A 26,766-nucleotide genomic window follows, 5' to 3' on the forward strand; every position below is an offset into this window, starting at 1 on the left:
ATAGATTTTCAGGTAGGGCCTTTGAGTGGGAATTAGGTCCTGAGAGTGGAGCCCTCATGGTAGGATTAGTGTCCTCATAAGAAGAGGCCAGGGAGCTAGTCACTCTCTTTTACTGTCTTCGGCAACAAGAAGTTGGCTGTCTACACCCTGGGAGAGGACTCACTAGAACCCAACTGCGCTGGCACCCTGATCTCAGACTGTGAGAAATACATTTCTATTGTTTATAGCCACCCAGTCTCTGGTACTTGTTACAGTAGCCCAAATTGACCCAGACAAAGAAAAGCATTTATTCATTTGGTGGTTGGAAGCTAACTAGTAGTTTGAAGGGGTAGTTAGGGCTACTGTGAGGTGAGGAAAAGAAGGGTAGGGTACTGTGGGTACTGTGGAAGGAAGGGTACTGTGAGGTGAGGAAATAATGTGGCACAGTGAAATGCAAATGGTGTATGGATCACTTTTTCAAGAAGCATGATTGTAAAGATAGGAAAGAGAAAGATTGGAGCTGGAAGGAAGTCAGACAGAAGGAGTGAGTGTGTGCATTCAGGTAGGAGAGATGAGAGTAATTTGGGTATTGTAAATGATGCATGGAAAGAACCAGTAATAACTGTATAATTAATTATCCAAATCAGAGTTTTGAGGAAAAATAGGGGACAGGACAAATGCTATGTTGGACGAATGATACCATGATGACAGGAACTTTCCGTAAATCAGGGCATGTGGTCAACCTATCCAAAGCTCCAGTTCTTCATGCAAGTCATTCCTGTGCACTTAGAAAGCTATTACATTTTCTAACTGTAGGTGGCAGCAAAAAGCTGGGCTCTTTTTTACTTTATTTTTTTTATTGGAGGTGGGGGATGGCAACTAAATATTGGTAAAAGTTAGTCATGGGTTGTATGTTCAAAATAGATTTTGGGCAGCCTGGGTGCCTCAACGGTTTAGTGCCGCCTTCAGCCCAGGGTGTCCTGGAGACCCGCGTTGGGCTCTCTGCTTGGAGCCTGCTTATCCCTCTGCCTGTGTCTGTGCCTCTCTCTCTCTGTCTGTCTCTCATGAATAAATAAATAAAATCTTTTTAAAAACCCCAAAAAACAAAATAGGATATTTCAATTTAAATTTTGCTTTAGGAAAATTCATTTTACAAAACGAATTTATGAAAATAACCATCTCTTGGCTCTCAAAGAGGAAACAATATTTGAGCAATTATAAAAAAAATGTTAGTTGTGTTGTGGTGTCATTTTATCTTTTTTTTTTTTACCATTTTTAAAATCCATTTTTCTGGTTTTATTGGGAAATAACTGGCATCTATCACTGTATAAGTTTAAGGCATACAGCATGATGGCTTCTTTACATATATTATGAAATGATTACTGCAGTAAGTTCAGTTAACATCCATCATCTTATGTAGATACAATAAAAAGAAAGGAAAAAAAGAAAAAAATTTTCTCCTTTTGATGAGAACTCTCAGGATTTACTCTCTTAATAACTTTCCTATATGTCCTACAACAGTGTTAGCTATAGTCTCCACATTGTATATTACATCCCTTGTATTTATAACTAGAAATTCATTTTTTTAGAAATTCATTCTTTTTAAACGCCTATGTCCAGTGTTTTACTATGCTAAAAAGCAAGATATTTTAATATAATGTCTTCAAGATCAATCCATGTTGTTGCAAACAGATTTCCTCCTTTTTTTATGGCTGAATAACATTCCATTGTGTATGTCTACTTATATCCGATTATATATATACAATGTTGTACACATATTACATTATATATTACAATATATGTGTATAATACACTGTATATATATTTTATACTCACACACACACATATATATATACACACACATATACACACCTATTGTGTTTGAATGTGTATGTATACAACTTCTTCATCCATTCATCCATTGATTGACATTTGGATTGTTTCCATGCCTTGACTATTGTAAATAATGCTGCTATGAGTATAGGGGTGTAGATATCTTTTTGACTTTGTGTTTTTGGTTCCTTTAGATATAGTTATGGAAATGGAATTGTTGAATCACAGTAATTCATGGTAGTTCTATTTTGAATTTTGAATTTTTTTATAGATTTTATTTATTTATTCATGAGAGACACACAGAGAGAGAGGCCGAGACACAGGCAGAGGGAGAAGCAGGATCCATGCAGCAGGGAGCCCAATATGAAACTCGATCCCGGGACTCCAGGATCACACCCTGAGCTGAAGGCAGACGCTCAACCACTGAGCCACCCAGGCAACCCCTGAATCTTGAATTTGAATGGAAGTTCTATTATGAATCCTCCATACTGTTTTCCATAGTGACTCTACCAGTTCATAATCCCACCAACAGTGTATAAGGGTCCCTTTTCCCTTCATCCTCACCAGCATTTTTTACCTCTTTTTTGTTTGTTTGTGTGTGTGTGTGTGTGTGTGTGTGTGAGAGAGAGAGAGAGAGAGAGAGAGAGAGAGAGAGAGAGAGAGAGGAGAACATGTTCTATATGAGAACTAGCGTGGGGTGTAGAGTGAGAGGGAGAGAGAGAATCTTAAGCAGACTGTGCTGAGCACAGAGCCAGACATGGGGCTCAATCTCATAACCCTGAGATCATGACCCAAGCTGAAATCAAGAGTTGGAGGCTTAACTGACTGAGCCACCCAAGTGCCCCTACCTCTTGTCTTTTTGATGACAGGCATTCTAACCAGGTTTTTTTTTTTTTTTTTTACCATCCAAACAAAAGCAATGATTTATTGGTAATGGCAATGAATGGAATATTGACAGTCTCTGATGAGAATCAAGCAATTATCCAGGAGCTGTAGATCTGACTGCATTAAGGTCTTCCAGTGTCTTTTGTACCTTAGTGGCTTTCTCCTTTTTTGCCAACTACTCATTTGAAGTCATTCATATTGGTTGACTGGACTGGAGTACCAATAAAAGTAAAATATGAAATTCTTGTTGTTTCTTCTTCACCTTGATTGGACTGAACAAATATAGTTACACTGTTAACATTCTGAAACTTAACATAATGAAGTGGGACAATGCCATCTTCTTTAATATCATCCTCTGTTAGTTCCAGAGCTTGAGTTGGTTCACTTCTTTCTGCTTCTTCAAAATCCATAGATGGGGGTAGATTGATAAAAATTTTTACATATTTAGGACCCTGACCATTATCAGGCCCTTGAAATTTCAGCTCACTGTGGTTTTGATTTGCATTTCCTTGATGATGAGTGATGTTGAGCACCTTTTCATGGGCCTCTTGGCCTTTCATATGTCTTCTTTGAAAAAACGTCCTTTGCCCATTTTTAAAAGTAGGGTTGTTGTTGTTATTATTATTATTATTATTATTAGTTATTGAGTTGTATGAGTTCTTTATATATTTTGGATATTAGCCCCTTATCAGATATATGCTTTGCAAATACTTTTTTCCCATTCCATTGGTTGTCTTTCACTTCGTTGATGGTTTCTTTTTTGTACAAAAGTTTGATGTGGGCCCACTTATTTTTATTTTGTTGCTTGTGCTTTAGGTTCATATCTAATAAATAATTACCAAGGCCCATGTGAAGGAGCATTATTCCTATGTTTCTTCTAGGAGTTCAATGGTTTCATGTTTTATATTTAAGTCTTTAATCCATTTTGAGGTAATTTTTGTGAATGGTATAAGATAGGGGCCCAGTTTCATTTTTTACATGTGAAGATCCAGTTATCCCAGCACCATTTATTGAAGACCATCTTTTCTCCATTGAGTACTCTTGGCTCCCTTGACAAATATTAGTTGACCATATATGCTTGGGTTTTTTTTTTCTGGGCTTTTAATTCTGTTCCGTTGGTCTATTTGTCTGTTTATATGCTAGTATTATACAGTTTTGATTACTACAGTTCTACAGTATAGCTTGAAACCAGGGAGTGTGATGCCTCCTGCCTTGTTCTTCTTTCTCAGGATTTCTTTGGCTACTTAGGGTCTTCTGCAGTTCCATATAAATTTTAGGATTGTTTTTTTCCTGCTTCTGCAAAAATGCCACTGGGATCTTGATAGGACTGCATTCTATGAATGACTTTTGGTAATATCAAGGCTTTATTTTTTAAAGTAGGCTTGATGCTGGGCATGGATCCCAACATGGGGCTTGAACCCATGGCCCCAAGATCAAGACCTGAGGTGAGGTCAAGAGTCAAATGCTTAACCACCTGAGCCACCCAGGCACCTAGGTAGTATTGACATTTTAACAATATTAATTCTTCCAATTCATGAACACAAAATACCTTTCTACTTATTTGTGTCTTCTTTGATTTCTTTCATCAATTTCTCATGTTTTTTATAGTGGAGATCTTTCACCTCCTTGGTTAAATTTATGCCTAAGTATTTTATTATTTTCGATGCTACTATAAAAGAGATCAATTTTTAAATTTCTTTTTTAGAAAATTCATTGTTAGTGTACAAAATGCTACTGACTTTTGTAGATACATGTTGTAGCCTGCAACTTTACCGAATTTAATGAGATCTAAGAATTTTTTGGTTGAGTCTTTAGGATCTCCTGTATATAAAATTATGTCATCTGCAAATAGAGACAATTGTACTGCTTCCTTTCCAGTTCTGATACATTTTATTTCTTTTTATTGTCCGATCTAGGAAGGACTTCAGTACTGAGTGGAATAGGAGTGATGAGAGTGGGCTTCCCTGTCTTGTTCCTGATCTTAGAGGAAAAGCTTTCAACCTTTCTCCACTGAAATGATGTTAGCTGTAAGTGTGTCATATATGGCCCTTTTTTGTTGTTGAGATATGTTCCTTTTATGCCTAATTTGTTTGGAAGTCTTATCATAAATGAATTTTGTCAAGTGCTTTTTCTGCACTCTTGAGATGATCATCTGATTGTTTTCTTTTATTCCATTAATGTGGTATATCACACTGATTGATTTGCATACATTGAACCATCCTTGCATCCCAGGGATAAATTTCACTTGATCATGGTGAATCATCTCTTTAATATACTGCTGAATTTAGTTTGCTAGTATTTTATTGAGAGTGTTTGCATCCTTATTCGTGAGGATTGACTCTAGTTCTCTAATAATGTCATTCTCTGGTTTTAGTTTCAGTATGATCCTGGCCTTATAAAATGAATCGGGTAATGTTTCCTCCTCTTCAGTTTTTTGGAAGAGTTTGAGAAGGACTGGAGTAAATTTTTCAAGTGTTTGGTAAAATTCACCAGGGAAACCATCTGGGCTTTTCTTTGTTGGCAGATTTCTTATTACTGATCCAATCTTCTTATTAATAATTGATCTATTCAGACTTTCTATTTCTTTCTGAGTCAGTCTTGGTCAGTCATACGTTTCTAAGAATTTTTCCATTTCTTCTGGGCTGTTTAGTTTGTTGGTATACAACTGTTCACAGTAGCCTCTATGATCCTTTGTATTTCTGTGGTATCAAGTGTAATGTGTCCTTCTTCATTTGTAATTTTGATTTGGGTCTTCTCCCTTTTTTCCTTAGTCCAGCTAATTGGTTAGTTTGTCAACTTTATCTTTCCAGAGAACCAACCCTTAGTTCGGTTAATCTTTTTTATTGTATTTCTGTTCTCTATTTATTTCCGCTCCAATCTTTATTATTTCCTGTCTTCTGCTAACTTTGGGTCAAAAGGAACTTCTTTTTCTAGTTTCCTAATGTACAGGGTTAGGTTGTTTATTTGGCTTTCTTTCTTTCTTTCTTTCTTTCTTTCTTTCTTTCTTTCTTTCTTTTTCCTTCTCTTTCTTTCTTTCTTTTTAAGTTTTATTTATTTAAGTAATCTCTACATCCAACGTGGGGCTCAAACTCATGACCTCAAGATCAGGAATGCCTACTCTTCTGACTGAGCCAGCCAGGCACCCCAGGCTCTTTCTTGCTTCTTAATGTTGGTGTTTATTTGTATCAACTTCCCTCAGAACTGCTTTCACTGCACCCCACAAGTTATGTATGTGTGTTTTTGTTTTCATTTTCTCAAGAAACTTTTTAATTTTCCTGTTCATTTCTCCTTGGATCCATTGGTTGTTCAGGAGACTATTGCTTAATTTCTTTGTGTTTGTGATTTTTCCAGTTTTCCTCTTGTTATTGATTTCTAGTTTTATGCTGGTGTAGTTAGATATGATTTCAGTCTTTTTTAATTTACTGAGACTTGTGGCCCAACAAATGGTCTATCTTAGAACATATTTTATGGGCACATGAGAAGAATATGTATTCTCCTGCTGTTGGATAGAATGTTCTGTATATGTCTGTTAGGTCCATTTGGTTTATAGCGTTCAAACCTGCTGTTTCCCTATTGAATCTCTATCTGGATTATCTATCCGTTGTTGAGAGTGGGGTATTAAAGTTCCCAACTATTCTTGTATTACTGTTTATTTCTTCTCTTATGTCTGTTAGTTTTTGTTTTATATATCTCAGTGCTCTGATGTTGGGTGCATAAATATTTACAACTGTTATATCTTCTTGATGGGTTGAGAACTTTATTATTATGTAATGACCTTTGTCTCTTTTTACCATTTCTTTTATTTATTTATTTATTTATTTATAATATTTTTTTATTGGAGTTCAATTTGCCAACAGACAGCATAACACCCATTGCTCATCCCATCAAGTGCCCCCCTCAGTGCCCATCACCCAGTCACCCCCACCCACCGCCCACCTCTCTTTCCACCATCCCTTGTTCGTTTCCCAGCGTTAGGAGTCTCTCATGTTCTGTCTCCCTTTCTGATATTTCCCACTCACTTTTCCTCCTTTCCCCTTTATTCCCTTTCACTATTTTTTATATTCCCCAAATGAATGAGACCATATGTTTGTCCTTCTCCGATTGACTTATTTCACTCAGCATAGTACCCTCCAGTTCCTCCACATCGAAGAAAATGGTGGGTATTTGTCGTTTTTAATGGCTGAGTAATATTCCATTGTATACATAGACAACATCTTCTTTATCCATTCATCTTTCGGTGGACTCTGAGGCTCCTTCCAAAGTTTGGCTATTGTGGACATTGCTGCTATAAACATCTGGGTGCAGGAGTCCCAGCATTTCACTGCATCTGTATCTTTGGGGTAAATCCCCAGCAGTGCAATTGCTGGGTCATAGGGCAGATCTATTTTTAACTCTTTGAGGAACCTCCACACAGTTTTCCAGAGTGGCTGCATCAGTTCACATTCCCACTAACAGATTTTATTTATTTATTCACGAGAGACGTAGAGACAGAGACATAGGCAGAGGGAGAAGCAGGCTCCCTATGGGGAGCCTGATGTAGGACTTGATCCCAGGACTCCAGGATCACATCCCAAAAGGCAGATGCTCAACCACTGAGCCACCCAGGCATCCCTCTTTTTACCATTTCTTTTTTTTTAATTTTTGTTTATTTATGATAGTCACACACAGATAGAGAGAGAGAGGCAGAGACACAGGCAGAGGGAGAAGCAGGCTCCATGCACCGGGAGCCCGACGTGGGATTCGATCCCGGGTCTCCAGGATCGCGCCCTGGGCCAAAGGCAGGCGCCAAACCGCTGCGCCACCCAGGGATCCCCTTTTTACCATTTCTAAAGTCTATTTTGTCTGATGTAAGTATAGTTATCCCTGTTTTTTTTTGTTGTTGTTGTTACATTTCCTTGAAATGACCTTTTACCTCTCTTTACTCTCAGTCTATGTGTGTTTTAAGATTAAAGTGTGTCTCTCTCATGGGCAGCATGCCATTGGATCTTGTTTTTTTAATCCACTCAGGCATTCTATGTCCTTTGGTTAGAGAATTTAATCATTTTATGTTTAAAGTAATTACCAACAGATAAAGACTTACTTTTTCCAGTTTTTTGTTTTTTGTTTTTTTTACTTTTTCCATTTTGTTAATTATTTTCTGGTTGTTTTGCAGATCCACTGTTCCTTGTTTCTTATTTTGTTATCTTTCTTTGTGTATTTTGATGTCTTTTGGTGTCAGCGTGCTTTGACTTCTTTATCATGTTTTTTGTATAACTGCTATAAGTTTTCCCCTTGTAGTTACCACAAGGCTTACATAAAAATATTTTAAAACTATAACCCCATATTTTAAGTGGACTTTAATTTTGAAGTAACTTGATTTCTGTAAAAATCCTAAACTTTATACTTGTACTTCTCCTCTCTCTCATGTTTTAAGTTATTGCTGTTAGAATTTACACATTTTTTAAATATTGCATAACTAACAACAGATTATTGTAGTTATTGTTGTTTTTACTATGTTTATGTTTTTTAACTTTTAAAATAAAATTATATGAATAAATATGAGTGGATTATGCAGCACCATTACCAAGTTACAAAATCTAACTTTGACAATAAATTTACCATTACTAATGAGTTTTACTACCTTTTAATGATGATAGTGTCCTTTTATTTCCACTCAAAGAACTCCCTTAAGCATTTCTTGTAAGGCAGGTCTAGTAGTAATGAACTCCCTCAGGTTTTGTTTGTTTGGGAAAGTCTTTTTTGTATATATATATTTTTTTTTTATTTTTTTTAAAGTAGCCTCCATATCCAATGTGGGGGCTTGAACTCACAACCCTGAGATCAAGAGTCACACAGTCTATTGACTGAGCCAGCCAGGTGCCCCTAGGAAAGTCTTTATCCCTTTTTCATTTTTGAAGGACAGCTTTGCTGGGTACAGTATTCTTGGTTGGCAGTTTACTTATTTATTTATTTTAAAGATTTATTTTTAAATCCCTACACCCAACATGGGGCTGGAACCCAAAACCCTGAGATCAAGCATCGCATACTCCACCAAATGAGCCAGCCAGATGCCTCTCCTGATTGGCAGTTTAGGTTTCTCTCCCAACCAGTATTTGATTAGGTCATATCATTATCTCCTGGCCCAAAATGTTTCTTTCTTTCTTTTTTTTTAAGATTTATATCTATATTCATGAGAGACACAGACTGAGAGAGAGAGGCAGAGACATAGGCAGAGGGAGAAGCAGGCTCCTTGCAGGGAGCCTGATGTGGGACTTGATCCCACATCCTGGGATCAGACCTGAACCGAAGGCAGGCACCCAAGTGCTGAGCCACCCAGATGTTCCCCAAAATGTTTCTAATGAGAAATTTGCCCATACTCTTACAGGGGCTCCCTTGGTATAACTTCTTTCTTTTGCTGCTTTAAAACTCCTTTCTTTATCTTAGATTTTTGACAATTTAATTTAAATTATATCCTGATGTAGCCCTATTTAGGTTTAACCTATCTGGAATCCTTTGGGCCTCAGGTATCTGGATGTCAGTTTCTCTTTCCAGGTGAGGGAAATTTTCAGCCATTAGTGCTTAAAAGATGCTTTGTGACTCTTTCTCTTTTTCCTCTCCTTTTGGAATTCTCATAATGTGAATATTGCTTCATTTTATTGTGTCCCATAAATCTTGTAGCTTTCTTTACTTTCTGTTTTTCCTTTTTGTTCCTTTGACTGGATAATTTCTAATGTCCCATTTTCCTGTCTACTGATTCTTTCTTCTGAATGGTCAAGTCTTCTTTTGAAATTCTATTGAATTCTTCAGTTCACTTACTGTATTTTTCAGCTGTAGGATTTGTCCTTTTTTTTTTAACAGTGTCTATTGCTTTTTTGATCTTCTTGTTTTGTTCATGCATTGTTTTCCCAATTTTGTACATATTACCCGAAGCAATCTACACATTTTTTTTGCAATCTACACATTTAATACAATTCCTATCAAAATGCCAACAGCATTTTTCACAGAACTAGAATACACAATTCTAAAATTTGTGTGGAACCACAAAAGACCCTGAATAGCCAAAACAATCTTGAAAAAGAAAACCAAACTAGAAGCATCACAATTCTGGGCTCTGAGTTATTTTACAAGGCTGCAGTGATCAAAACAGTATGGTACTGGCACCAAAATAGACACTTAGATCAATGGAACAGAATAGAAAACCCAAAAATGAGCCCACAATTATATGGGCAATTCATCTTTGACAAAGCAAGAAGGAATATCCATAGGAAATAATAGTCTTTTCAACAAATGATGTTGGGAAAACTGGAAAGTAACATGTGAGAGAAAGAAATTGAACCACTTTCTTTCACCATACACAAAAATAAACTCAAAATGGATGAAAGACCTAAATGAGAGACAGGAAACCATCAAAATTCTAGAGGAGAACACAGTAACCTCTTTGACACCAGGTTAGCAACTTCTTACTAGATGTCCCCTGAGATAAGGGAAACAAAAACAAAAATAAACTATTAGGACTATATCAAAATAAAAAAACTTATGCAAAGTGAAAGAAATAATCTACAAAACTAAAAGGCAATCTACAGAATGGGAGAAGATATTTGCAAATGACATATCCAATAAAAGGTTAGTATCTAAAATATATTTTAAAAATTATAAAACTTGACACCCAAAACCCAAACAATCCAATTAAAAATGGACAGAAGACATGAACAGATATTTCTCCAAAGAAGAAATACAGATGGCCAATAGACACATGAAAAGATGTTCATTATCACTTAACCATCAGGGAAACACAAATCAAAACCACAATGAGCTATTACTTCACACCTGTCCGAAGGGCTTAAGTCAACAACACAAGAAACAACAGGTGTTGGCAAGGATGTGGAGAAAAAACACTCGTTCACTGTTGGTGGGTATGCAAACTGGTGCAGCCACTGTGAAAAACATTATGAAATTTCCCTCAAAAAGTTAAAAATAGAACTATCCTACAATCTAGCTGTCACACTACTGGGTCTTTACCCAAATAATACAAAAACACTAACTTGAAGGGATACATGCATTTTTTTTAATTTGAGTGAGAGAGACAGACAGAGAGAGTACACATAGGAGAGGGGCAGAGGGAGAGGAAGAAGTAGACTCACTGCTGAGCAGGGAGCCCAATGCAGGACTCAATCCCAGGACCCTGAGATCATGAACTGAGCCAAAGGCAAATACTTCATAATTGAGCCACCCAGACACCCCTAAAAACACTTTTTATTTTATTTATTTATTTATTTATTTATTTATTTGTTTATTTATTTATTTTTATTTATGATAGTCACACATACACACACACACAGAGAGAGAGAGAGAGGCAGAGACACAGGCAGAGGGAGAAGCAGGCTCCATGCACTGGGAGCCTGACGTGGGATTCCATCCCGGGTCTCCAGGACTGCACCCTGGGCCAAAGGCAGGCGCCAAACCGCTGCGCCACCCAGGGATCCCTAAAAACACTTTTTAAAAATGAAATAGATTGTCCTAATGAGCAAGTTTAAAACAAATCTAAGTAAAATTTGGTCCCTTTCTCATTAGGGATCATTTGACTTCAGTCCACACAATCCGGTGTTAAATACATACTCAACCCCTTTTAATAAAAATTCCAGGCCTTTCCACTTTTGTTGATCTGAAAACTTATATTAACATCTGTTCTTAATATTCCTTTATATATATATATTATATATTATATATATATTCCTTTATATATTCCTTTTATATATATTCCTTTTAATATATAATTAAATTATATATATAAAATATATATAAAATATGTTGAATTTCTCTTAATTGTTCCTCACAACTACACATTTCCCAAGTTGCAAAATTCCATAAATTAACACTGAGTGATCTGGGTTTATGCATAGAGAAAAGGACTCCTTTGTACCCTTGTCTCCACTGATTTTTCAGCTGGTTTCTCCTTGTTCATTCTGTTAGGAATCTTGCTTTTTGGAGATCAAAGAAAAAGACCCCCCCCCAAGTTTCCCCCATACTTTTATCTTTTGTTTAGGTTAAAAATCAACATTGCTTTTATATTTGCCCAAGATACACTCTTAAAGTTACTTCAGAGCTTTTTAAACAGAATGTGTACAGAGAAGCCTTGTGGAAAATTGCAGAACTGTTTTATAAGAAATTAATTTGAAATGTTAGGAGAGACTATGGCATTCAGTCTCTAAAGTGACATTGCATTAATTCAGCAAAAATATCTTAAAGCCATTCTGAATCAGAGGACAGGATGGTATTTTGATCTTGAAAGATAAGAAGGTAATTCCAAATAGCTAATTATGCATAGGGTTCATTATCCCTAGTGGTAGAAACATTAGGATGAGTTTCCTTCATGAGATTGGTGTCTGATCCCATCCCACTCTTCCATACTATTAAATAGTTTTTCCTTCCGGTTTATACACAGTGAAGTGAATATCTCTTTCCCCTGCTGAACCAGTGTTGGGGTATAAAACCTACTACCTTCCATGGAGATGGCAGTCATATACTCCAGCAACCTCATCTGATCTCTATAAAGTATTTGACAGTGGAAGTTGTGTTCCTCATAAAGTCAGAGGACCTGGTTTGGAATCCTAACTCTGTCACTTACTAAAATTATGACTTCAGATAAGATACTTAATTTCTCTGGGCCTCAGTTTCCCTGTCTTGTAGAGTGTGAAAAATAATGACTGCCTCATTGAATAGAATACTGCACGTGAAAGTACTTGGTACTAGCAGGTGCTTAGAAAATGTTATTTTTCTTCTACAAGCCAGGGGGACAAAGAGGTAGAGAGCTGTATGGGTCAGCTGTCGCTGTGTAATAAACCACACCAGAACAGGGTTCATTCTTGCTCATGCATCCGCAAGTTGGCTGTAGACTGTGAGTTGCCAGCATGGCTCTACCTCGGTTGTCTTGTTTTGGGGCCCATGCTGATGGGACAGTCACTATCTGTTCTTGTTACAGTGAGGCAGAAGTGCAGGAGCGTGGATCAGAAACCCATGAGGCCTCTTCTGGTTGAGGCTCAAAACTGGTGGCCAATCCCAATGTCCACAGTGCAGTGAAATATATATACCCCTGGCAAGAGGAACTGCAAACCCATGTGCAGAGGGCATGGACTTAAGAATTAGGGAAAACATGCAATCTCTCGGAAAAGCAAGAACAGCCTCCAGATCTCATAACCTGCCTTTGGACAGTCAAAACCAGGTGAATAAAATGCCCTGCAGCCTATGAGCGGAGGAAGCAGGAGGGAGGCTTGTGTGCTCCAAAGGGTGTCAAAATGCTAGCTCCTTCCCATTTACAGAGTAGAAAACAAAATGAACTGGGACAGTGAGGTTGACACAGTATAGGATCCCCGGCAAAGCCATATGAGCTCCTTGGTGGTCTAAAACCACACACAAATGCGGATGATGAAAATAACTTCTCTGCTATAACACCCATTTATCAAATGACATTTACAAGGAGGACTGGTGGTGAATATCTGTTTCCGGGGAACTACAAATTAATGGACACACAGAGATTTGCTTCTGCTCAGTTCATCATCCACATCCACAAATGTTGACTGCAACATCTGCTATGCAGCAGGCACTATGTGGAAAAATTAGCAAGGCAAAGACTGGTGGAGAGATAGGCTAATGAACCATCACAAAATAACGTGATCAGCACTGTGGGAAAAGACTGGAACACACAGGAGGGGTTCCTAATCAAGCCTTGGGAAGGGGAGGTGAGACCCCTGAGGTAGGCATGAATGTTCAATAAAAGTCCTAGGTCCTAAGAAAAAAGGTGAACTGTCTTATGGTGGTTTCAGAACCACTCACACATACACAGGAAATGAGAAGGTGATAGGGCCAGAAGCTCTGACAGGTGGAAAGAAGAGGGACTCACTCGTACTATTGAACATATTTTTGCAATATTATTATAGTAAGAACAGAATAACTTTTGGTTTATAAACTTCCAGTGTAACCAGTGTGTGAGCATGTTTGTGTAAGTACTATCTTCCCGCTGCCTCATTCTTATTGGGGTCTGAACTACAACACCTTTATTTGAAAAGGACCAGTGTACATGTTGCTGTAATAACCAAGGGCGCTCACTAAATTCAACAAATACAGTTACCTTACAGATGAGATGTCCCTGGTGACTTTATTATTTTTTTAAAGGATTTTATTTATTTATTCATGAAAGACACAGAGAGAGAGAGGCAGAGACATAAGCAGAGGGAGAAGCAGGCTCCCTGCAGGGAGCCCAGTGTGGGACTTGATCCCAGGGCTCCAGGATCACGCCCTGGGCCAAAGGCAGGAGCTAAACCGCTGAGCCACCCAGGGATCCCCTCCCTGGTGACTTTATAATTTTTTTTATTTTTATTTATTTATGATAGTCACAGAGAGAGAGAGAGAGAGGCAGAGACACAGGCAGAGGGAGAAGCAGGCTCCATTGCACCGGGAGCCCGACGTGGGATTCGATCCCGGGTCTCCAGGATCGCGCCCTGGGCCAAAGGCAGGCGCCAAACCGCTGCGCCACCCAGGGATCCCTCCCTGGTGACTTTAAACAGCAAAATGGAAATAGAATCAGGGGGCTCTTTAACTATCTCTGAAGATCTTTTTTGCCCTGGCCGAGTTTGAAATAGGAAACACACAAACCGTTATGTGCATCTCAGAAATGGCGAGGTCCATGCTTGCTCTTTCTCCCTCTCTCGTCTATTTCTGGGCCACTTTAGGGGAAATAGTATGTGTAATGCTATGGAGAAAATCCTATTTTCCAGTGGGTCACAAGAGGTACCAATTTACTGGGTGAATACTTGGATATTCCCTTCTGAAGGGAGGACTCCTGGACTTGTAAGTGAATTGGCACATTGATCAATAGTGCCACCCTGCGTGAAACATGGAAAAGAATGCATCTGCTCCTGGAAGGACAGAAGGGACCCTGCTCTGCACAGGGGAGGAGTGAGGAAGAAGCATCCTTAGTTGGTGGGACAGATCTATCCAAGGGAACTTATAAAATTACGGGTGATGTAAAACCCTCCTCCATCACCCTTACAAAGTCTCTAGCAAAGTGACATTAGCCACTAGTGCTTTCAGTGGGAATGGAATTCTTTCTGGAGAGTTCAAAGTCATCACTATTACACATGACACAAAAGTGGTTTCTGAGCTGCAGGCCAGGGGTTGCTTTACGTGTGAAAGCAATTTAGTGTTTCATGCCCAGCTTTTAACAAATGAAATAGAATAGAATAGAAAAGATCAGGGCACCTTGCACAGAATAAAGGTAAGGAGGCTTCTGGAAAATTTTGTACATATTTTAGTCCATCTGGACAGCTATGACAAAATACCACAGATTGAGTGGCTTATCATCTATGGAAATTTTCTCAGAGTTCTGGAGACTAGCGAGTCCTAGATCAGGGTGCCAGCACGGCTGGGTGAGGGCCCTCTTCCTGGTTCATAGCTGGTGTCTTTTGTTGTGTCTTCATGTGGTGGAAGGGGCAAGGGATCCCTCTGGAGCCCCTTTTCTAAGGGTACTAATCCCATTCGTGATGGCTCCACATGATTTAAGCACCTCCCAAAAGCTCCAGCTCCTAATAATCACCTTTGGGGGTTATGTCAGCATATGAATTATGAATACAAACACAAAAGTTTTAGACCATGGCAATATATGTGTCCCAAGCTATGACATAAAAGGTGATTCTTTTTGTGGATCACGGTAAAAAAACAGTGTGAAACTCTGCACTACAGTATAATATGCCAATTACAACAGTCATCTGGACAGCTCACTCAGCTCTGACAGGTGCCCAGCGTCCTTATGAAAGCAGTCTTGATGCCTGTTCGTTGCAGCGCTACTTACACCTGCCAAGAGGTGGAAGCAACCTAATGTCGTGGAGGGATGAGGGGATAAACAGCCTCTGGTATATGCAGACAATGGGACACTATTCCATCTGAAAACAGAAGAATCCTGTCAAAGTCCACAATATACACGAGCCTGGAAAATACTATGCTGAGTGAAATCAGCCAGTCACAAAAGGACAAATACCGTATGATTCCACTTACATGAGCCATCTGAAGTCCGCAAGGTCCTAGAAACAGAAAGTAAAATGGTGGCTGAGGGGCTGGAGGGTGGGGGAGATGGGGGTGTAGAATGTTAGTCATGCAGGATAAGAAAGTTCTAGAGATGTGTTGGACGACAATGTGCATGTAATTAACAATACTGTATTGTACACTTAAAGATTGTTAGGAGCGTATGTTTATGTCATGTGTTCCACCACACACAGACACACACACACACACAGACACACACACACAGACACAGACACACACACAAGGAGTCTCGGCTCAAAGGTTCCTCAGGTTGGGATCAAGCTCCCACCTCCCGTTCCTCTGGCTCCTTTGCTTTCAACGCCTGGCGGATCTTGTTCTGGCAGCTCTGCTGAGCCCCATGCCACCCATCACGCTGCGCCTGCGCCACCTCCCTGCACCTGCCCCAAGGGGGAAACCCTGGGAGGAGGCCTTGGGTGCTTTGCTTCTCTCTCTCTCCACTTTTCACTCACCAGCTACTTCTTGGGAAGAGGCTCCACTGGCCACCTGCACTGCCGCGTGTGCCAGCCAGGGTCCTTCTGTGCTCAGAGGTTGCCCAGGTTTTGCACTGACAAAGATGCTCTCAATGATCAAACTCTCGCTGGCTATTTTTCAACTATGCCTGACTTTTTGGCTTTCTTGTTGTCTCTCCATTATCCAGTTTTAGCAAGAATCCTCCTAAATCAATTTATCCAGGATGCCCCACCCTCGGTATCCGATCACCCTCTGTAACTGATCCTCCTCCCCACCTTGGATGAGGTCTGATTATCCTGGCTGGCCCTCTACAAGACCCCCGCACTCCCCAAGCCCTGTGATTCCTCTCAGTGATTTTCATCCACTGCCCCGACCCTGCTCCTTGGCTGTGAATTCCCACTTGCCCATGCTGTACTGGGAGTAGAGCCCAGTGCAGTGGTCCCTATGAGGCCCCATCCCTTGAATAAAATCCACCTTACCTCTTCAACAAATGTCATGACTGTTTTCTTTCCTTAACAGTACTCACTGGGTTTCAAAGCTCAACAGATGACTGACTCTGCAATCAACCTCCTCAGTGTTTGGTGGGGGAGCTGTCTTTGGTACAGATGGGAGTGAGGAGACAGACAGCAGGGCTGCTGTGGACTGAATGCAAATCAGACCACATCACCTCCTTTCCCCAAACCCTCTATAGCTCCCTATTGCCCTTGGCAAAAAGTTCAAACTCCCTACTTCAGTTTACCAGGACCTACTTGCCCTTTGCCCCTCCTGAACTTCCCATGCCTTGTCTAGGCCTCCAGAACAGCCTGCAGCTCCTAGACCTTCTCTCCCAAGCTTTTTCCTGCTTTTGTTGAATCCTGCTCTCTATCTCTATCATTCTTTGGGCTAGCTGATTCCTCCTTACTTTTCAAGCCTTAGCAGAAATGGAGCATTTACCAGGAAGCTAACAGTTAAGCTTCAGAGTCTGTGCCAAGCCTTTATAACTAATTTTATAACCTGGGATTCCTTTTCTCAAATAGGGCCTCAGGTTGTATAAGCCTTAGGCATCACAAAATCTTAATCTTCTGTGTTTCAGTGTAGACAATCCTGTTTTCCAAACTCCTTAAGATGAGAATCTTTTTTCTTTTTCTTTTCTTTTTTCAAAGATTTTATTTATTTATTCATGAGAGACAGAGACATAGGCAGAGGGAGAGGTAGGCTCCCTGCAGAGAGTCTGATGAGGGACTCAATCCGAGGACCCTGGGATCACAACCTGAGCTGAAGGTAGATGTTCAACTGCTGAGCCACCCAGGTGCCCCTAAGGTGGAGGATCCTGATCTCCTCCTATATGTGCTGCCCACCAATGACTCACCCCCGGGACAGCCCTGACTGTGCTCCCCTGTGGACCTATGGACTCAAGAGTGTTTACCCTAAAACTCATAGAGAAAAGGTATTTTCTTTGTCCTTCGAGTGCCAAGATTCAAAGTGCATAGTTGGTAGTAAATAAAAATGTGAGCATATGATGCACTGCATAAACTGATCTGGGAAGACTATGTTTTTTTCTTTTTTATGTTTCTCAAGATATTCTATAAAACCTCTGACAGGAGTGAAAAAGCGTAAGCACAATCCAAGAAAGATGTTCCAAACCCTGCTCCAACCATGTGTCTGCAGAGTGCCGCTGTTCCTGATTCTGTCCATTTCCCAGAGCTTGAAGGAATTTGTGGCAACTTCACCAAATAAATGCAGCTTTATTGTCTGCTGTACCACCTAAGGGTGTCTCTGAAACAGGACATTTTTATTTAAAAACAAACAAATGAAACAGAAACAAAAGACATAGCATCTCTTCAAACTTAAGACCTGTCAAATTTGCTAATTTCTCTTCCTCTGGGAGTTCATTATACTATACAATTTACTTTTTCTTCCCTTCTCTTACTGAAATCTGAAATTAGAGCAGTTGGACACTTGTCTACTCCCGACTGTGACTCTTGCTCAGGCTCAGCCCTGGGAGGGTAGATCCTCTTTCTGTGCCCTTTCTACTCTCTTGGATTCTTGGATGACATAGTGATTGAGAACATAGGCTCTGACGTTGGACTTCCTGGGTTCAAATTACTGCTCTTCTCTTTACTGATTGTGTTTTATGAACTTGAGCTGGGGACTTAATTGGCTATTAACAACCAATCGTTGAACTTTCAGGAACTTTCCAAACCTGTTGATGACCTTGAAATTGGCCTTGAGAGGAGTATCTGCACCATGGAACCTGGTAAATGCTGCAGATGGGTACTCGTTCCCCTCCCTGACCTAGTTGTTTCCATGTGCTAGCACATCACTGCTCAGTTTCCTTATCTATAAAATAGGAGTAATAATAGTGCATATCTCATGGAGAATTTAGAGGGAGTTATGTAAAATGTATTTATTTGTGCATGCTAAGTACTTAGTAATTGTGAGCTACTTTTGGTGTTTCTCCCATTTTACATGGTCCAAAGTCTTTCTGCTTCATGTGCCCTAACCTCAAACATTGGATCAGCCAGATCCAGAACATACATTGATAATAAAATTTTAAAAAATCACTTTGACTACTTAGGGCTTTATTTTTTTTTAATTTTTATTTATTTATGTATGATGGTCACAGAGAGAGAGGGGCAGAGACATAGGCAGAGGGAGAAGCAGGCTCCATGCACCGGGAGCCCGATGTGGGATTCGATCCCGGGTCTCCAGAATCGCGCCCTGGGCCAAAGGCAGGTGCTAAACCGCTGTGCCACCCAGGGATCCCTACTTAGGGCTTTAAAACAACTAGCTCATAACTGATAGGAAATGCATGGTCTGATGTTTATGAGGTAGATAGTGATGTGATGACACATATATTATAAAATTAGAATTCTTCTAAATTTAGCTCTGATTACTTTTGCTATATACATTTCATTTGGCTAGATGTCAGAAAGAATTTCTTTTCTGCAACATCTATTCTTTTTTCTCCCATTTTTAGGCAAAGACTATAAAGATAATTTATTATGGCATTTGGTAATTCAGTAAACAAACATGTTCTAAAAAATTTAAATAGCTGTGTTGAAGTAAAATGTGCTGAAAATTCACATGAAAGATTTGCAAGTTAATAAAGACTTTGGTGAGGAGCACCTGGTTGGCTCAATCAGTGGAGCAAGTTACTCCTGATCTTGGGGTTGTGAGTTTGAATCCCATGTTGGGTGTTGAGATTACTTAAAAATAAAATCTGAAAAAAAAATAGACTTTGGTGAGCAAGTAGACTCTTGGCAATATATCGCTGTTATCTGAGTGCTAAAAATATAATATAGAGAGACTTCTGAGGAAGATCCTAAACCCACTTTGTCTCACCAATACAGCTAGATAACACCCACATCAATGTATGTATGATCCCCATATGCTAAAACATGCGGGGAGAGGAGTAAAGAATGGGTTAAAACTTAAGTGACCATCAACCTAACATAGACCACTATATGCAGATGTTGCATATAAACCTAATGGTAAACACAAATCAAAAACCAGTAACAGATACGTGAAGAATAAAGAGAAAGGAATCCAAGTATATCACTAAAGAAAGCCAGCAAACCAGGAGAGAAAGAAAGCTAGAGCAGGAGAGAGCAGAAAAGAACTGCAAAGCAACCATAAAACAACCAAGATGGCAATAAATACATACCTATTAATAATTATTTGGAATGTACATGTACTAAATGCTCCAATCAAAAGACATAGGGTGACAGAATTGATAAAAACGCAAGACCCAACTAACCACAAGAGACTCATTTCATATCTAAAGTTGCATGCAGATTGAAAGGGAAGGAATGGAAAAGCATTTATTACACAAATGGGGTAGCAATGCTTATATCAGACAAAATGAACTTTAGAACAAAGACCATAACAAGAGACAAAGAAGAACATCATATAATGATAAAGGGAACAATCCAATAGGAAGATATAACAATTGTAAATATTTATGCACCCAATGTGGGAGCACCCAAATACATAAAGCAGCCAATAACAAACATAAAGAAACTAATCAATACTGATACAATAGGGGTCCCTGGGTGGCACAGCGGTTTGGCGCCTGCCTTTGGCCCAGGGCATGATCCTGGAGACCCGGGATCGAATCCCACGTCGGGCTCCCGGTGCATGGAGCCTGCTTCTCCCTCTGCCTCTCTCTCTCTCTCTCTCTCTGTGTGACTATCATAAATAAATAAAAATTAAAAAAATACTGCTACAATAACAATGGGAGAATCTAACATCCCACTTACATCAATGGACAGATGAGTTAAACAGAAAATCAAGAAAACCATGGCTTTGAATGACACATTGGACCAGATAGGTCTAACAGATATATTCAGAACATTCCATCCTAAAACAGCAGAATACACATTCTTTTCAAGTGCACATGAAACATCCTCTAGAATAGATTACATATTAGGCCCCACTACTGGTATTTACCCAAAGAACACAAGGTTTGAAAATATATATGCACCCCTATGTTTACTGCAGCATTATGTACACTAGCCAAACTCTGGAAACAGCACAAGTGTCCACCGGTAGATGAATGGATAAAGAAGATGTGGTATTCATATATGAATGTTAGCCATACAGAGAATAAAATCTTGTCATTTGTAACAACATGGATGAAACCAGAGGTATTATGCTAAGTAAAATAAGTCAGAAAAAGACACATACCATATTATTTCACTCATATGTGGAATTTAATAAATAAAACAAACAAGCAACAAAACAAGAGACAAACCAAAAAACAGTCTGTAAACTACAGAGAACAGATGGTTCCAGAGGGAGGTGGGTGGAGGATGGGTGAAATAGGTGATGAGATTTAAGAGTCCACTCATCATGATGAGCACTGAGTAATGTATAGAATTGTTGAACTGCGATATTGTACACCTGAAACCAATATAACAATGTATGTTAACTATATTGGAATTGGAAAAAAATATTTAAGTAGAAAATTGTACTCAAACACTCACCAGTTAAGATACAAATGTCATATTGAACAATCACTCATACTTTTATATTAATTACTTTTAAAAAACCTACATTGTAGAAAATGGATTTTAACTATATAGTACAATTAAGTGGAATAATGTGACAAACATATTCTAGACATAAATAATAATATTTAATGGAGAGGTTTTATTTTTCATTTAAAGATATATCAATTATCAAAAAGCTTGCTGCATAATTTAAAAATATCATGTATACATATCTGACTCACTTTAATCACTAATGAATTAACCACTTATGTGTATTTAAATATAAATATTATGCCAGTAAAGCTTAAACTTAATGTTTCCTTAAATGAGTCCCTCATTCATCCCCAGTAGGTTTAGAGGAACTTATTTTCTCCTAGTCTGCATAATTAATGGGATATGTGTATGTACATCTTAATCTAACTTTATCAGCATTTACAACTCTTGGAAGAAAAGTGTTATTAATGCATAGTTGGTCATAACAAAATCAGGACAGATTTCACAGCCAGGATACTTTGTACAGGAGAACTCTTCAAAATGCTTAGAAGTTCATTCCAGGGCACCTGGGTGGCTCAGTTGGTTAAGTGTCAGACTCCTGGTTTTGGCTCAGGTTGTGATCTTAGGGTCATGAGATGGGGCCCTGTGTCAGACTCCATGCTCAGCATGGAGTCCGCTTGAGATTCTCTCTCTCTCTGCCCCTCCCACTCATGCTGTCTCTCTCTCTCTTTCTCTCTCTAAGATAAATAAGTAAATAAAATCTTTTTTAAAAATGGCAGATGTCAACATGTAAGAAGACAATGAGGAACATGGGAACCGTTCCCTGGATTGAGGTTGAATTCTGTGCCATCGACGCTCCTTCTCCTTCAAGACATTCTGACGTCAATGAATATTTTGCTTCTGGGAATTCCCCTCTTGCAGCAATAAACTTTTTCCAAGCCTTTCTCCGTTAGTGGTGTTGAGTCCAGTCTCAGCAACAAATGTCAGGAAATTTAATATCAACAGGTGCCACCCCCTCATCAGGCAGGAAAGGATGTTCCCAGAGGATACTGGGCTGCCTCAAGGAATTTTCTCCCAGCCTCACCCAAGTCAGTTTCCTGAGTCCCATACCATCAGCTGCAATCTGTGTTCAAATAGTGTTGGCCCTATCTGAGGAGTTCTGTCCCTGTTCTTCCTGATGAGGCTGACTTGGAAAGTGGTACCCATATCGGGCTCAAACTCTGTGATGTTCTGACCTCCACCCACTACCTGTCTGCTCATGGGCTTCTGCCTTGGAGTCTCCAGGCCTGAGTTCTACTGCCCATTGTGTGTCCTAGTTTGCAAGGTTAGGGTTCTGTTCTTATTTCCACCCCAAGTGCTTTGCTGGCAAATTCTAGTTCTCCAGACATTCCATGAATTCAGATTTTGCTCTAGCCAGGCCCATCAGGCTAGGGCTTGGCTCTATGACCCTTCCCTGTGGCTCTGTTCCAGAGACAAAAGTTTGCAGGTTCTCCATCCCCAGTGCCACCTGTCCCCCACGATGACTGGCCACCTGCTGGGATTCCTCAGCACCATCTGCAAAACGTCCCAACATCCCAACATGTCTCTGGTCCCCTGTTCATGTGCCCACTGTTGCTCACTTGAACCCTGAGTACCGATGATTTCCCACCTACTCCAAGGGGCAGCATAGCAAAGTGGTTAAGATCATGCCCTCTGTCCGGGTCCCAGCCTTCCTGTTCCTACTCAGGGGACTTTGGCAAGTCACTTGATATCTTTGTGCCTCTTTCTGCTATCATTTAAATGGGTCTAATCCAATTTACAGGTTAAGAGGGTCTGTAAAAGTGATGCTTACAAAGTGCCTAGGAGGTGGATTGCTGTAACAGAGCACCACAGACTTTGAGGCTTAACAGACATTTTCTCATTCTTCTGATAGACATCTGAGATCAAGGGGTCTGCAGGGCTGTTTTCTTGCAAGGCTGCTCATTGTTGGCTTGCAGATGGCCACCTTCTCTCTGTGTCTCCCTGAGGTCTTCCCTCTGCGTGTTGTGTCTATGTCCTAATCTCTTCTATAAAAATACCAATCCTATTGGATTAGGTCCCTTTCTACAGACCTCATTTTAACTTGATTGTCTCTATAAAGACCCTATCTCCAGATACATTCACATTCTGAGGTCCTAGGGGTTAGAACTTCAGCATATGATTTTCAGGGGGACACAATTCAGCCTATGCCAGCAATTAAATAAGTTGTGCCTGGACACTGCCAAGCTCCCTAACAGCCTAATGGTGGGAACAGCTGGTAGATACTCTGGACTAAACCTAGCCTGAGCTACAACAGCCATTCTTCAGTTCCCTGATGACCTGGAATCATAAAGGATGGGTCCAGCCTTTGGTATCTTGTTCTAACATGCATTCATTCAAAACTGTCCGACGAAGATAACAGATGGAGAAAAATTAGCCCCCCACCAAAAGATAGCACTACTTAGTAGCAGTTAGAAAGTCATGTCCAGTGAGAGAGCCCTTAATGGTTTACTTCCTTGGGTGGATACTGTGATCCCTTCAGAGACTCTGAATGTTTTACCATACAGATACTTTGACCTCCTTCCAATGAATGTTGTCATCACCTCTTCAAAGAGCAATTTGGAAGTTGCAAACTTAGAACAACAGACTTGACCGCCTGTCCCATTGCTGATTATTGGGAGGGGCTTCTTCCCTGCATAGAGTGAGGTCCCCTGCCCCATAAGGCAGTTCCTGGAATGTGCAGGTCCTTGGTTGTCTTCATGTATAAAATAGTCTGTAATTTTGATGTTAAGGTTTTGGAATGTAGTGGACACCTAGTTATTGGCTGATAAGTTTAACTTCTTTTTCAGTGCTTTTTCTTTTTCTTTTTCTTTTTTTTTTTGGCAAATGACTGTCTTACTCTAAATTCTGAGTCTCTGGTTTGTCTAGTGTGGAAACAATTCCACACTAATTGTGAACAGGGTAAATATGGTTTAGTCCCTATTTATCAAGCACATGTGACACCCCATGCAATGTTAAATAGCTACGCTACTTTATTGAATGTTCTAGAGCACTCTGTGAAACAGGTGCTGTTACCCCCTTTTTACTAGAAGGAATGAGAGCTCAGGGCCGCAGCAGAGCTAGTAAGTGACAGAGCCAGGATTTGAACCTGAGTCACTTTGACTCCAAAGTCAGGTCCTTAGCACTCTGTTTTTGTTTTGTTTTGTTTTGTTTCAAATCTCCTAAGAACTCCTGGTTTGATCCTTATTTGTCTACCAAGTGTGGCCCCTCCTTTTCTCTTGCATTGTCTTGCTCTATGTCATTTTAGCTAAAGCAAGATATGCTGTTGTAGATCTGTATTTCCAGTGTCAGAGACCAGCAAGGGCTAAACTGAATCAAGTTCCTTGATCAGGAAGCAGGTATTATAAGAGCAGCATTGGCTACAAAGCACTGACTTTATTGGGGATAATGGTTTCCTTTATTCTGCCCTAGGGATTGGCTTATTCCTAAATTGAGTTGGATGAAGTCAATTTAACTTAAAGGTGAAAGATAGAATAAAGTATAGTAAAAAAAAAAAAAAAAGCACAAGTAAATGATAAGAATTTTGCCAAATAATTTGCAGAGAAAAGTCAGACAATGAGTACTTATGCACACACCTGGGAATGGTAATAATAGGTTGGTTTTCTCACAGAAACAATCGAGAGTACCTCCTACTCCAAACAATGGGCACGGGGAGTGGGCTAAGCTGACTAATGTGACTTTCATGGTTCCTGGGACAATGTTTCCTTTCTCTTCAAGCTGTTCTTCCCTTGCTTACCCAGCAGCAGCCCTACTCTCCCCTTAATTATCACAATGAAACCAGTGTTCAGATACGCAGAGTGAAGATGCTTTTATAGCGCACAGAGGTTGCATGGTTTTTAAACAGCCACAAAGTGTGACCATGCCATAAAGTCAATAGCACACTTCATCATTTCCTAGTAGCTTTCATTTTTTAAATGTGGGGTGGAGGAGATGAGTGACTTGTCTCTGAGGCTCTTGGTTTGACTCTGGGCAGTAGTATGATGGCATTGTTAGGAGCACTGATTGAGATCAAATTCAGTCACTTTGAACTTGTCTGACTTTGGGCAAGTTCCTTAACTTGATTTAGCTTCCTCATGGACGTATGAGGAGTACACATCTACAGAATGAGGGTAATACATCTTATAACCATTGTGAGGATTAAAAGGTGAGGTCCTTTGCTTGGCGCCTGGCAGATGTAAACACTCAACAAATAATCATTTCCTTCCCTCCTTTTCACAGGGTCATTTGAGGGCTCATTCAGGGGTTAAAAGCTTATGGAGAAACCCCAAAAAGAAGCACTTGGTGCTGAGAAATGACCAGGAGGGCTTTTGAGCATTTATTTGGATAATACTTCTTGACTGCCTCTCATGTGCCAGCTGATATGGGATGAGTAAATGCCTTGTCTTCATGGTGTTCACAGTGTAGTTGGGGGAACAGATGGGGCACTGAATGATCACATATACAAATGTAAAATTGCAACAATGACAAGTGTTGTAAGGAGAGCCTCACAGTGTGGTAAAAATCTATAAACACATTTGACTTGGTCAGAGAGGTCAGGGAAGGCTTGAACTGTCAGTGATGTTTGAGTTGAGATCTAAAAAGTAAGTAGACCTGCAAAGGGAGGAGGGAAGATGTGCGAGGCAGAGGAAGCAGCAAATGCAAAGACCCTGTGGCAGCAGGGAACAGGTCTAGTGAGGTAGGCTTGAATAATGGCCAGTGTGGATAAGCGCAGGGTTTTGAGAGGGAGTGAGGTATGAAGGCAACTCTGGGAAATAAGTGGGGGCCAGAGCAGGCAGGGCCTGGGAGGCCACCCTGTCATTGGTGAATCTTTGAAGGTAAGAGGTTGGAAGAACACTGGTGAATGGTTAATTACCATACGTGGCCTTCAAAATTTTATAAGTTAGTGAGTGACTTATAGCTAACAGAGTCAAGTGTTAGGGTTTTATCAGAAACCAGATGGGGAGGGCAGAGCAGTATGCCAATGCCATCCAGGAGATGAAGCTGGATGGGCAGGGTAGGGAGCATCATTCTGGTCCTCTATAAAGGCCGCTCATGATCTGGTATCTTCTCATCATCCTGAAGAGCTGAAGGAGATGGAAGTGTAAATAAATATTCTAAATTATTTCCACAGTCATATTCTTTCCAGGTCAAAATGTTAAGTGTTGTTGTTATCATTATTATTGTTCTAATTATTATGATTATTATAATTATTTTCATTTCAAATTTGAACAGTCACTAGAACAAAATTCCTTTGACCTTTGGCTTGCTCCCCTTCTCTGGCTCCCTTGGAGGGAGGCTGCTGACAATTCATAGACTCATTGTGCTGTTCCATGGGGGGCTGGAAACCAGAATCAAAGGTAAGACTTTTTGACTCATGTAGTGGGAGTCCCAGCGTGAGGCTACTCTGTGATCACCCGGAATTCAATATTCACTCTCTGCAAGGAGGTGGCCACATGGTAGCTGAGAGCAAAAAATACAGCACTGCAGGTCCCTCAGAATCGATCAGAGGCTTGGAGGGGTGTCTACAGCCTGCAGTGGGTGG

General features: G+C 40.0%; 1 long non-coding RNA gene across 2 annotated transcripts in view; it reads left to right on the forward strand.

Moving 5' to 3' along the window:
- Positions 1–22,094, forward strand: part of LOC129499162 (uncharacterized) — a 33,847-nt gene extending 11,753 nt beyond the window's left edge. For both annotated transcript variants that reach the window (XR_008662308.1, XR_008662307.1), the window contains exons 2-4: positions 4,614–4,724; positions 18,391–18,457; positions 21,968–22,094. This is a non-coding gene — a long non-coding RNA (uncharacterized LOC129499162). The remainder of the gene's footprint in view (positions 1–4,613; positions 4,725–18,390; positions 18,458–21,967) is intronic.
- Positions 22,095–26,766: the final 4,672 nt, after the last annotated feature.

This window comes from Nyctereutes procyonoides, unplaced genomic scaffold (genome assembly GCF_905146905.1).
Source record: "Nyctereutes procyonoides isolate TBG_1078 unplaced genomic scaffold, NYPRO_anot_genome, whole genome shotgun sequence".
In the NCBI taxonomy this organism is placed as follows: Eukaryota; Metazoa; Chordata; class Mammalia; order Carnivora; family Canidae; genus Nyctereutes; species Nyctereutes procyonoides.